The sequence below is a fragment of the Natrix helvetica genome (assembly GCF_964273705.1).
Source record: "Natrix helvetica genome assembly, chromosome: Z".
In the NCBI taxonomy this organism is placed as follows: Eukaryota; Metazoa; Chordata; class Lepidosauria; order Squamata; family Natricidae; genus Natrix; species Natrix helvetica.
In genome coordinates this window covers 17,654,827-17,664,743 of record NC_138554.1, presented here as the reverse complement: position 1 = coordinate 17,664,743, position 9,917 = coordinate 17,654,827, and positions in this window count along the sequence as shown.

Here is a 9,917-nt window from a genome sequence, read left to right as displayed (position 1 = left end):
TCTGTTCTATCTGTAATTTGTTTTATCTCATTTAGGTTTGTTGGATCTGTCTGCAGTTGGGTTCACATAGGAGGTCCCATTTGAGTGCAATTAGCTTGGCACTCCATGCATCTACTCCCTTTTCTTTGATTTAGTGAAGCCAAGGTTGAAAAAAGCTGAAACCTGAATACGCAACCTCTTTTCCATACTGGCTGGGAAACTCTGGGTGTTCTGTTCTTCACTACAGGTTTGTGTAGATTGAACAGGCAGCTAAACTCCCCTTTCTTTCAATAAACCAGACTATGTACATAGATCTTGGCGCTTTATTAAAGGAACAGGATGAGTTTAAACTGGGAAAAATAGAAATACGTACAGTAAGAATCCAAATGCAAAACAAACAGTGTTGAGTTCTGGTGAGCATAACAATTACCAAATACAGATCAAAGTTCAAGTCTCACCGGTGGTGTTATGCACATGGAACATGGATTTTGCCCTCTGATAAACACGTGTCATGGATTAGGCTGGATTCTCCCAGGTGCTTCTGTTTCCTCAGAATGTTATAAAATGGAGTCTGGCTTCTCAGGATTCACCCATTTCCCCCAAAATGAGGAATGATGGGTACTCGGTAGAGTCAAAACACTACTAAAACCTACTTTCTAAATAATGAAAGGTTTGTCTCTGGATGGAGCTCAGTACATATTACAGAACAATGACAGCATGTACATATACAAACTCTATGTGGGAGGCTTGACACTGGGAGTTGAAATCTATACATCTTCAACCTCCCAAGACTGAGAAACATGGATATAAACTTTCACATTATCACTAGGTAAACGTAAAGATTCCCCTCACACATATGTGCTAGTCATTCCCAACTCTAGGGAGCAGTGCTCATCTCCATTTCAAAACCAAAGAGCCAGCGCTGTCCAAAGACGTTCTGTGGTCATGTGGCCGTCATGACTAAATGCCAAAGGCACACAGAATGCTATTACATTCCCACCAAAGGTGGTCCCTATTTTTCTACTTGCATTTTTACATGCTTTTGAACTGCTAGGTTGGCAGAAGCTGGGACAAATAACAGGAGCTCACTTCGTTACACGGTATTGGGGTTTCGAACCACCAAACTGCCGAACTTTCTGATCAACAAGCTCAGTGTCTTAGCCACTGAGCCACCAGGTCTGTCACTTTATCACTAAACCATAATATAAGACAGAGATCGGCATTATTGATAATACATTGGCATTAATATATTGATATGTGTTTCAAGAATGAAAGTGTTTAGAGCATATTCTCATATTCTAAACCCATCCACATAGATTCATTTTTGTATTAATTCTGGCAGGTTCTGTTTTGTAGATCCCTCCCCACTCCCAACCCCCAATAGAATAAAAATCAATGATTTGGAAATTTACTGTGGATAAACAGAAATGGAAATTGTACTATGCATGGGCGTGTGTGTGTGTGAGAATCCTTGATATTACAAGGTTCAAAAGACACCTAGTTTCTCTTTATTATTCAATGATCAGAAAAATGTTTTCTTTCAAGAGTTGAACAAACACTTTATCCTGTGAGTCATGATTGGAAGATTATTTCTTTTAAAAAAAAATTATTGATTTTTAGGGAATAAAAAGGAAAGGGGTAATGGAAAAGGTTACAAATTTTGGCAGTTGCAATGTGCGGCAGGTGTTCCCTCCCCCCATAATCATAGTATACATTTAGACACAATTCAATACAACATAGCAATATTTAGTCAGCATATAAATTCAGGTAATAATTTCAATCACTTTATATCAAGCAGATTTTCTTGCTCATTTCTGTGATCTGAGTTTTCTTGGTATTGCCCCTTCTCCCCCCGCTGGCAGAGCTCTGGCCCCTCTCGTGTCCTGTATATCTGGTGCAAGATCATCTGGTTTATCTAGGAGTGCTTTATTTTTTTCCATAAAGGCTTGTGCCTCTATGATTGTGTTAATTCTAATTCTTGTATCCTCCCAGAATATTAGCATACCTTCAGGCATCAGCCATCTGAACCACACCCCTTCTGGTAAAGTTTCTTTGCTAGTTGCGAATAGTTTTTCCTTTTCTCCCTCACTTTCTTGGGGATCTGTTTCAGAATGGTTATTTCCCTATCTTGGTATTTCAGAACTTGCCCCCTTTGTGCACTCAGGATTTCATCTCTTGTGGTCTTTCTAAGAAATTTAATGTGTACCTCCCTGGGTACATTGTGTGTTCTAGCATATGCAGAATTTACTCTATAAACCAGATCTAGTTCCCACCCCATCTGTTGCTTCTCTTTGTGAATGTATTCAGCTAAAATGCTTGTCATAATGTCCCTTATATCTTCATCATCTGTCTCAACCACATTTTGAAATCTAAGGTAAAAGGACATTCTTTCAAATTCTATTTTCATCTGTTGGATCTCAAGCTCTTTGTTCCCCTTCTGCACCCCTTCCACCCCCCCCCCTCATCTCAGCCGTCCCCCCCCTCCAAAAGATCCAGTCTCTGTGAGTTTTTACTGGTCTGGTCCTGGTTCTCTTTAAGTTCTTCTTTCATCTCTTTTAATTGCCTTTTTATCTCCTCTTGTCCCTCTAGGATTTGTTGAAACATTTGTTGAAAATCAGTCTCAGTAGTTTTAGGCTGCATCAAAGATGTTATCGTTGGTTGTGTACTGGGACTGGATGTTGTAGATGTCGGGGCAGAGGCAGCAAAGCCGGGCCTCCCAGGTGGTGGTTTTTTACGTGACATTTTATGAACAATAAAGAGTTCAGAGTCAATACAGAGAAAGATCAGTCAGAGGGGTAGAACCGCCAAGAGAGTTCAGGAGACTAAAGGTCTAGGCAGAAGTAGATTTTTCTGGTCACACTTTCTGGCAATGGAGTAATAAGTCTTTCACTCCAGGGAATCCAAAAAATCCAAATCAACAAGAGATTTGTCTGAGTAGCACGGAGACAAAGACCGGAAGCCTGAAGTTCTATAGGTGGAGTCAATTTTCACTGTTTATAAAGACAACAGAAGTGTGCCATCTTGCCCTGCCAGCTTCGGGGTTGGAGGCATAATAAAAAGTTTTCAAAGTTTCCAAAGTTTTCAGATCATCATTTCATTTATAGGGTTACAGTCCGAAATTCGCCTTTGCTATGAGCGTGGCGTCATTAGTTGGCTCTCTCCCTGCCTCCTCCCCTAGGGCTGAGAGCGAAAACAGTTTACAGCCGCCTGTCCGAGGGGGGGGAATCCCCCTCCCTCCAGCCACGCTTCTCCAAACCGAGTTGAAAGAGAGTTTTAATTAGCTGGCAATTTCTTTACAAGCAGGCAAAGGGAATGGAGAGAAGTTTCCACCTCACCGCACCGCAGCCGCGTCCTTCTGATCGCTCATTCTTCCAGCTGCCTCCTCACGAAGATGCCGGAACGCCTCCCCATCATGCTTCCCGATGCCTAGGGCGATGCGGGAGCCCCCCCAGCCGCCGCCGACTCAGGGGATCCCCCGCAGTGCCACCCCTTCGACAGGATCCTTTACAGGGCGTCCTGTGCCCCCCAAGGGGTGAGGGGCCCAGCAGGAGAGCGCGGGGTGAGCAGAGCCTGCCCGTCGCGATCAGCAGCGGAAGCGGAAGTGATTGGAAGATTATTTCAATGTTTGGTCTATGTATAACCAATCAATATGTTTGTGTACTTTTTTTCTTACAGTTAAGAAAAATGACTTCAATTGTTGTCATCTAATGCTACAATAGTGGCCAAAATTGTGGAAACCTTTTGGGAAAATTGTGCAGTATTTTTGAGGTTTGATGGTTAATAACACCACTCTCGTCACTCCAAATAACAGTGTCCCATTGTTCCTCTGTCCAGGTAACATGGGTTTTAGCCCAGTTAGCCTTTTCAACATTTGTTTGAGAGATAAAAGTGTGTTTTTTTTAAAATGGAATTCTAGATTTTAAGCCAAATTCCTGCAGTCTGCACCGAACAGTCCTTGCACTCAACTTTACATTGCATTGCACCATTTCATCTTGTGTACCCCTAGATGATTTTCTTCTGTCATATAGGCACATATAGTCTCTTAATTCTTCTATCATCACTTGCTCTTGTGCACCTGTTCCTGCCTTTACCGGTGTGGTTTCTGGGTGACCAGTCAACTCTTTGCACCTTTACTTTAATTTTATTACGTTTTACAAGCTCATTAAGTGAAAGAAGACAAAAAAAAAAACCCAACCAACTTCATAGCAATCACATAAAACACTGACAAATGTCCTCCTCTCAACTTCAATACATGATATCAATAACTGAATCCTACTGTGATCTGATTGGCTCATTGCTCATTTGGCTCATTGCCAAAACAAGATGACACTGATTGGCTCTCTAAACACTCCTGCTTATTGGCTATAATCAGATGAAGGAAAGCTATCGGATATCAACCTAAGCAAGGACCAGCAGTGTTGTCGCCTAACGAGCTGCGGAGCCGGAGAGTAAGCTAATCATAAACCCCACCTTATCTCGGTCAGTGGAAAAATCCTCTGCTCTCAAGCTGATAAATACCTGTGAAATTCATGGACACATCAACACTGATTTGTTTGCTTGTTTTGGCAAAAGTAGTAAATATTTCATTGGAATGTTACTTTTTCTCTAATGGCTTTTATCTAAAATTGCCAATGTCTCCGTTAGTGGCCTTTAATTAGGTGATTTACATATAGGGCATCTCTGTACCAATTGGCTGTTCTAATCAGAAGAGTCTAGAACCAACATTTATAATAAGAACAGTACAATTATTAAAACGTACCATATTTTCCTAAAAATATGACATGTCCTGATAATAAGGCCATGCCACATTTTTTGGGTGGACAAAAATGTAAGCCCTCCACCGAAAATAAGCTCCCTGAACAGCCCACCCTCCGGCAAGGCAGAGCACTGCTCTCCGACCTAGCTGTATCCTGAAGGCGCCAAGTTGCGGGAATGGGGTGGGGGTTGGCAGAGGCTCACATTGTTTGGTGCCTTCGGGATACTGCTAGGTTGGTGAGTGGTGATGTGCCCAGCTGGGTGGGTGTTGTTGGGCAGTTGCTCTCTTGCGAGCGGGCGCCCGAAGAGCCGGACACAGTCTCAGGGTCGAATGGCTGTGTTGCACTGTTTATGAGGCCCCATCACAATGACCAACCAATATTTTTCAGTCCATGTAGACTTTGGATTGCAGAGGTCAATTGGAGCTCTTTTTTCATTACTGAATATTAAAGTTTTGATTTCTATATGTCCCTGTGAGCTGACCTAATCCTATTTAGGATATAATAAAATAAAAGGTTTGGAAGGGACCTTGGATGTCTTCTAATCCAACTCCCTGCCTAGGCAGGAAATCCTATACCACTTCAGTCAAATGGTTATCCAACATCTTCTGTTGGAGTATTAACAACTTCTGGAGGCAAGTTGTTCCACTGATTAATTGTTCTGTCGGTTCTAAATTGCTTCTCTCCTTGGTTAGTTTCTACCTATTGCTACCTATTCTACCCTCAGGTGCTTTGGAGAATAGCTTGACTCCCTCTTCTTTGTGGCAACCCCTGAGATATTGGAACATGCTACCATGTCACCCCTAGTCCTTCTTTTCATTAAACTAGACATACCCATTTTCTGCAACTGTTCTTCATATGTTTTAGCCTCCAGATAGGTTTTACATTGTGGAACTAGTGAACATCTGGATGGGGTAATTCCAAAAGTCCTTGGAAATGATCCATTTTTTGTTTTTCTTGGACAGCTTAAAAACAACAGATCAATTGTCTGCCAGACTTACGGGAAGATCAGTTAACATGGCAGGGCAAAGGCAGGACATTGGCAAAGAATTAGTTGGCTTAGGGGGAAACAGAGTCCCTTGAAAAATTTCCACCCAGATTTGTTATTAGGAACTCACCATTTTTGTTGATCTATGAGGACTGAATCCTTTCTGTTATCTGAGCTTAAAGGAGCACGAGACCTGCTTTTTCCAGCTGGTGGGATGTCCAACTTAAGACCCTGCTAAGAGTGCTGCAATTACCTCTACCTCTAGGATGGACCCTAGAGGGATAATATAATAAAGGTAAAGGTTCCCCTTGCACATATGTCCTAATTGTTCCCGACTCTAGGGGATGGTGCTCATTTCTATTTCAAAGCTGAAGAGCCAGCGCTGTCCGAAGATGTCTCCATGGTCATGTGGCCGGCATGACTAAATGCCAAAGGTGCACAGGAACACTGTTATCTTCCCACTAAAGGTGGTTTCTATTTTTCTACTTGCATTTTTACATGCTTTCAAACTGCTAGGTTGGCAGAGCTGGGACAAGTAACGGAAGCTCAATCCGTTACACGGTGCTAGGGATTCGAACCACCAAACTGCTGACCTTTCTGATTGACAAGCTCAGCATCTTAGCCAGTAAGCCAACTAATGATATAGTAAGAGAGGCCAAAATGACTCATGCAGGAAGATCAGCAGAGCAAAAAAGTGGAAGTAGAAGGTTGATTCAGAACTAGACAAGAATTCTCAGAAAGTAACTAAAAGGAGTTCTCAACTTGTGTCTGTAATCAAATCTGCCCATTACATTCATAATTCATGACAGTCATAAAGGAAGATATTTTCCTGAATCCAAACAGTAGGGTCTCCTTCCATCTTCAAAGGGAAGCTGGACTATCCAGTTTTCTTCTTTCTTTGGGGAGAATGAGAGGAGTTTGTTAGATATAAGAAGTTTTCATGTGGTCACCTGTTGGGCTTAACTTGTGAAAGCCCATGAAGAAGAGGTAGGTTCCTACTGGTTCGGACCAATTCAGCCAAGTAGGTAGTAACTCGGCTGGACACATGCCCAAACCGGTTCTATCCTCAGTGCCACCATCTGTTTCTGTTTTACACATGCTCAGAACAATCTTCATTGAAAAAAATGTATTTTTTCCCTTTTCTAATGTTCTGTGCATTGCACAGACCTTTTTAGATGCAAATGTGCACATGCGGAAAGCACGCATCTTGTAAGTGTGCGAGCTAAGCGAGCCGGTAGTAATGCTAACAGGAACCCACCCCTGTCATGAAGCCATTACCCTCAGTCCCTCCATATCTTTTTGACAATCAGGTTCAGCCAGCACACCTCCAAGATTTATCGGGATGGGAATAAAATAAAGTAGGATTCTGATTTAAGCTTCACTGGATTCCTGGAACGGGAGTTAGACATTTGCTTGTTAGACCTTCATCCCCAAATATCTCAGCATCTACAATCTGAAGAAAATTTCATGGTGGAACTGATGCGCATGATCAATATGCTTATTTCAACCTTGAGCTACAAATATTCTCATTTATAGGTAGAAGGAAATGTAGCTAAACAGACCAGGAAAAATATTTCTTTAAAAAAACCATGAAAAGATGCACTGGCTGCATTCAGCCATTTTCCAGTAGAAAATCGAGACTGTTAAATCTCACACACATTATTTAGAACTTTAGATTTTTTTAAAAATATCACATATCATTTCTTGATATAAAATTACAGTTCATATCATTTTAGCTGAAAAGAGTAATTTGTGACCCTGCTTCTTCAGAAGCTCTGTATGGCTTCATTAAAACTGATTTTAAAGAACCTTTATCATTATACTTTTTAATAATTGTACTGTTCTTCTTGTATTAATTTTGGTTCTAGACTCTTCTAGTTATTTTAGCCACCTAGAATAGCCAGTTGGTGCAGAGATACTCTATATTTAAATAATCCAGTTAAAGGACACTTACATAGACATTGGCGATGTAGATATCCTACCAGCATAATGTAGATATCTTACAAGCATAATAGCTGAAAAGGCATTCCAGAAAGAGGTAAAACACTTACTACTGTTGCCAAAACAAGCAAACGAATCAATGTTGACGTCCATGAATTTAGCAGGAACTGGATATTGACTTTAAACATGAAGCAAAATTATGCAACTACAATTAAACAAGGTATTATTAAACAAGGGAGAGAAGGCGATAGGAGAGGAAAGGCTTCTGTGGGGCAGAGGTGGTAGAAGGAGAACATTTTCTTCCGAAAATGTAAAAAAATAAACAAACACATTCACTTGCAGTGTATGAGCTGATCTACTCCAATGTAGGATAAATTATGCATTGTGTCATCAGTGAACACCTGGATGGGGTAATTCCAAAAGTCCTTGGAAAAGGTTCCAATTTTTAAAAACATTAATGTTTGGGGGGAGTTGATCAAAAACAACCAATCCATTTACTGCCAGTCTTACTGGAAGGCTGGTTAACTTGAGCAGGTCAATGGCAGGAACATTGGCAATGAATTGGTTGACTTAGAGAAAAACAAACAAAGCCTTTTGAAACCTAACTTCCAGCATTAACAAAAATGATTAGAAACTCACCATTTCTGTGGACATATGGGGCCATATTTATTATCTGAGCTTATAAGAGTATGAGATCTTCTATTTCCAGATGGTGAAGTGTCCGTCATAGGAGCACGCTAACAACATACTTCTGAGAAGGTTCTAGATGGATGCTATGATATCATAAGCCAGTAATGGCTAACCTTTTTGTCATTGCCTGCCAACAGCGTGCGCCCATGCGCCTGCATCCATAATGTAATGCGTGTCCTACACCCCCTGCTGCCATGTGCCCCACCCCCATGTGCATGCATATGCAAAACTCCCCACACCCTGTTTTGGGCCTAGGCCTCCCTGCAGCCTCCTGAGAGCACAAATGGGTCATGGGTAGTGCTGCAACCCCCCTGCACCCCATTTTGGGCCTAGTAGGTGTCCCTGCAGCCTCCTGGGAGTAAAAACATGCCATGGGGGAGTGCTGCCCCCCAGTTTCCCCTTCCTATGTGCACATCTCCAGCATGTGTCCCGTCAACCCCCCCTCCCCACCACATGCGTGGCAGAGACTTGAAAATCAGCTGGCCGGCGGGAGGCATGCGCGCATGCCTGGTAGATCTGAGCTGAGGCAATGGTTTGTGTGCCCTCAGATACAGCTTTGCATGCCACTTGTGGTACGTGTGCCATAGGTTCACCATCACAGTCATGGGCCAACCTGACTCATATTATCTGCATGAAGATTAGCAGTGCAATAATTGGTGGTGGAAGGTTGATGTTTTTAGTGAACAAGCAGTTCTTAGAAAGTAACTAAAGGAAGGTTTTTAAGATTATGTCTATAATCAAGCCTGCCTACTATCGTTGTCATTCATAACAGTTGTAATACATTCCATGGCATAGGACCTAGTTATCTGCAGGATCGCATCCTACCTCACACGTCCCTACGACCAATCCGCTCACACAGGGAGGGACTCCTCCTGGTGCCGTCCGCTAGGCAATGCCAGCGGGCGACACCTAGGAGTAGGTCCTTCTCTGTGATGGGCCCAACCCTCTGGAATGACCTCCCCCCCGACATCAGAACCACCACCGACCTCCGCTCCTTCCGTCAAAAATTAAAGACTCACCTGTTTCAATCAGCTGGCCTGGCACTCTCTTAGTTTTGCCTCCCGGGGATATATTTTAATTGGGTTTGGGTATTTTAATTGGGGATGTTTTTTAGGGTTTCCATAGTATATTTATTTCTTGTACAGTCTTATCTCCTCCATCTAAATGTTTAGTATTTAATTGTTTTATATTATTGTATTTTATCTGCATTTTATCTAAGTGTACAACGCCCCGAGTCCCTTTTTGGGAGAGGGGGCGGTTTAGAAATCCAAAGAAATAAATAAAATAAATAAATAATACGTCAGCAACATGACCAACGGATGTTACCACTTCTTTTGCAGAGGTAATTAAGCAAATGCCACAGCTATAAAGTGACTCCATTATAGATCTACTGTCCTTGATGGGGCTACTTTCCAGATATTTCTGCATCAAATATCTCTGCATTAAATATCTGTAGATATTCTTTTGGGAAAACATTGAATAGCAACAACTCAGGGAATATACTGGGTTTCCTCGAAAATAAGACAGGGTCTTATTTTCTTTTGATTCCCGAAATAAGCGCTTGG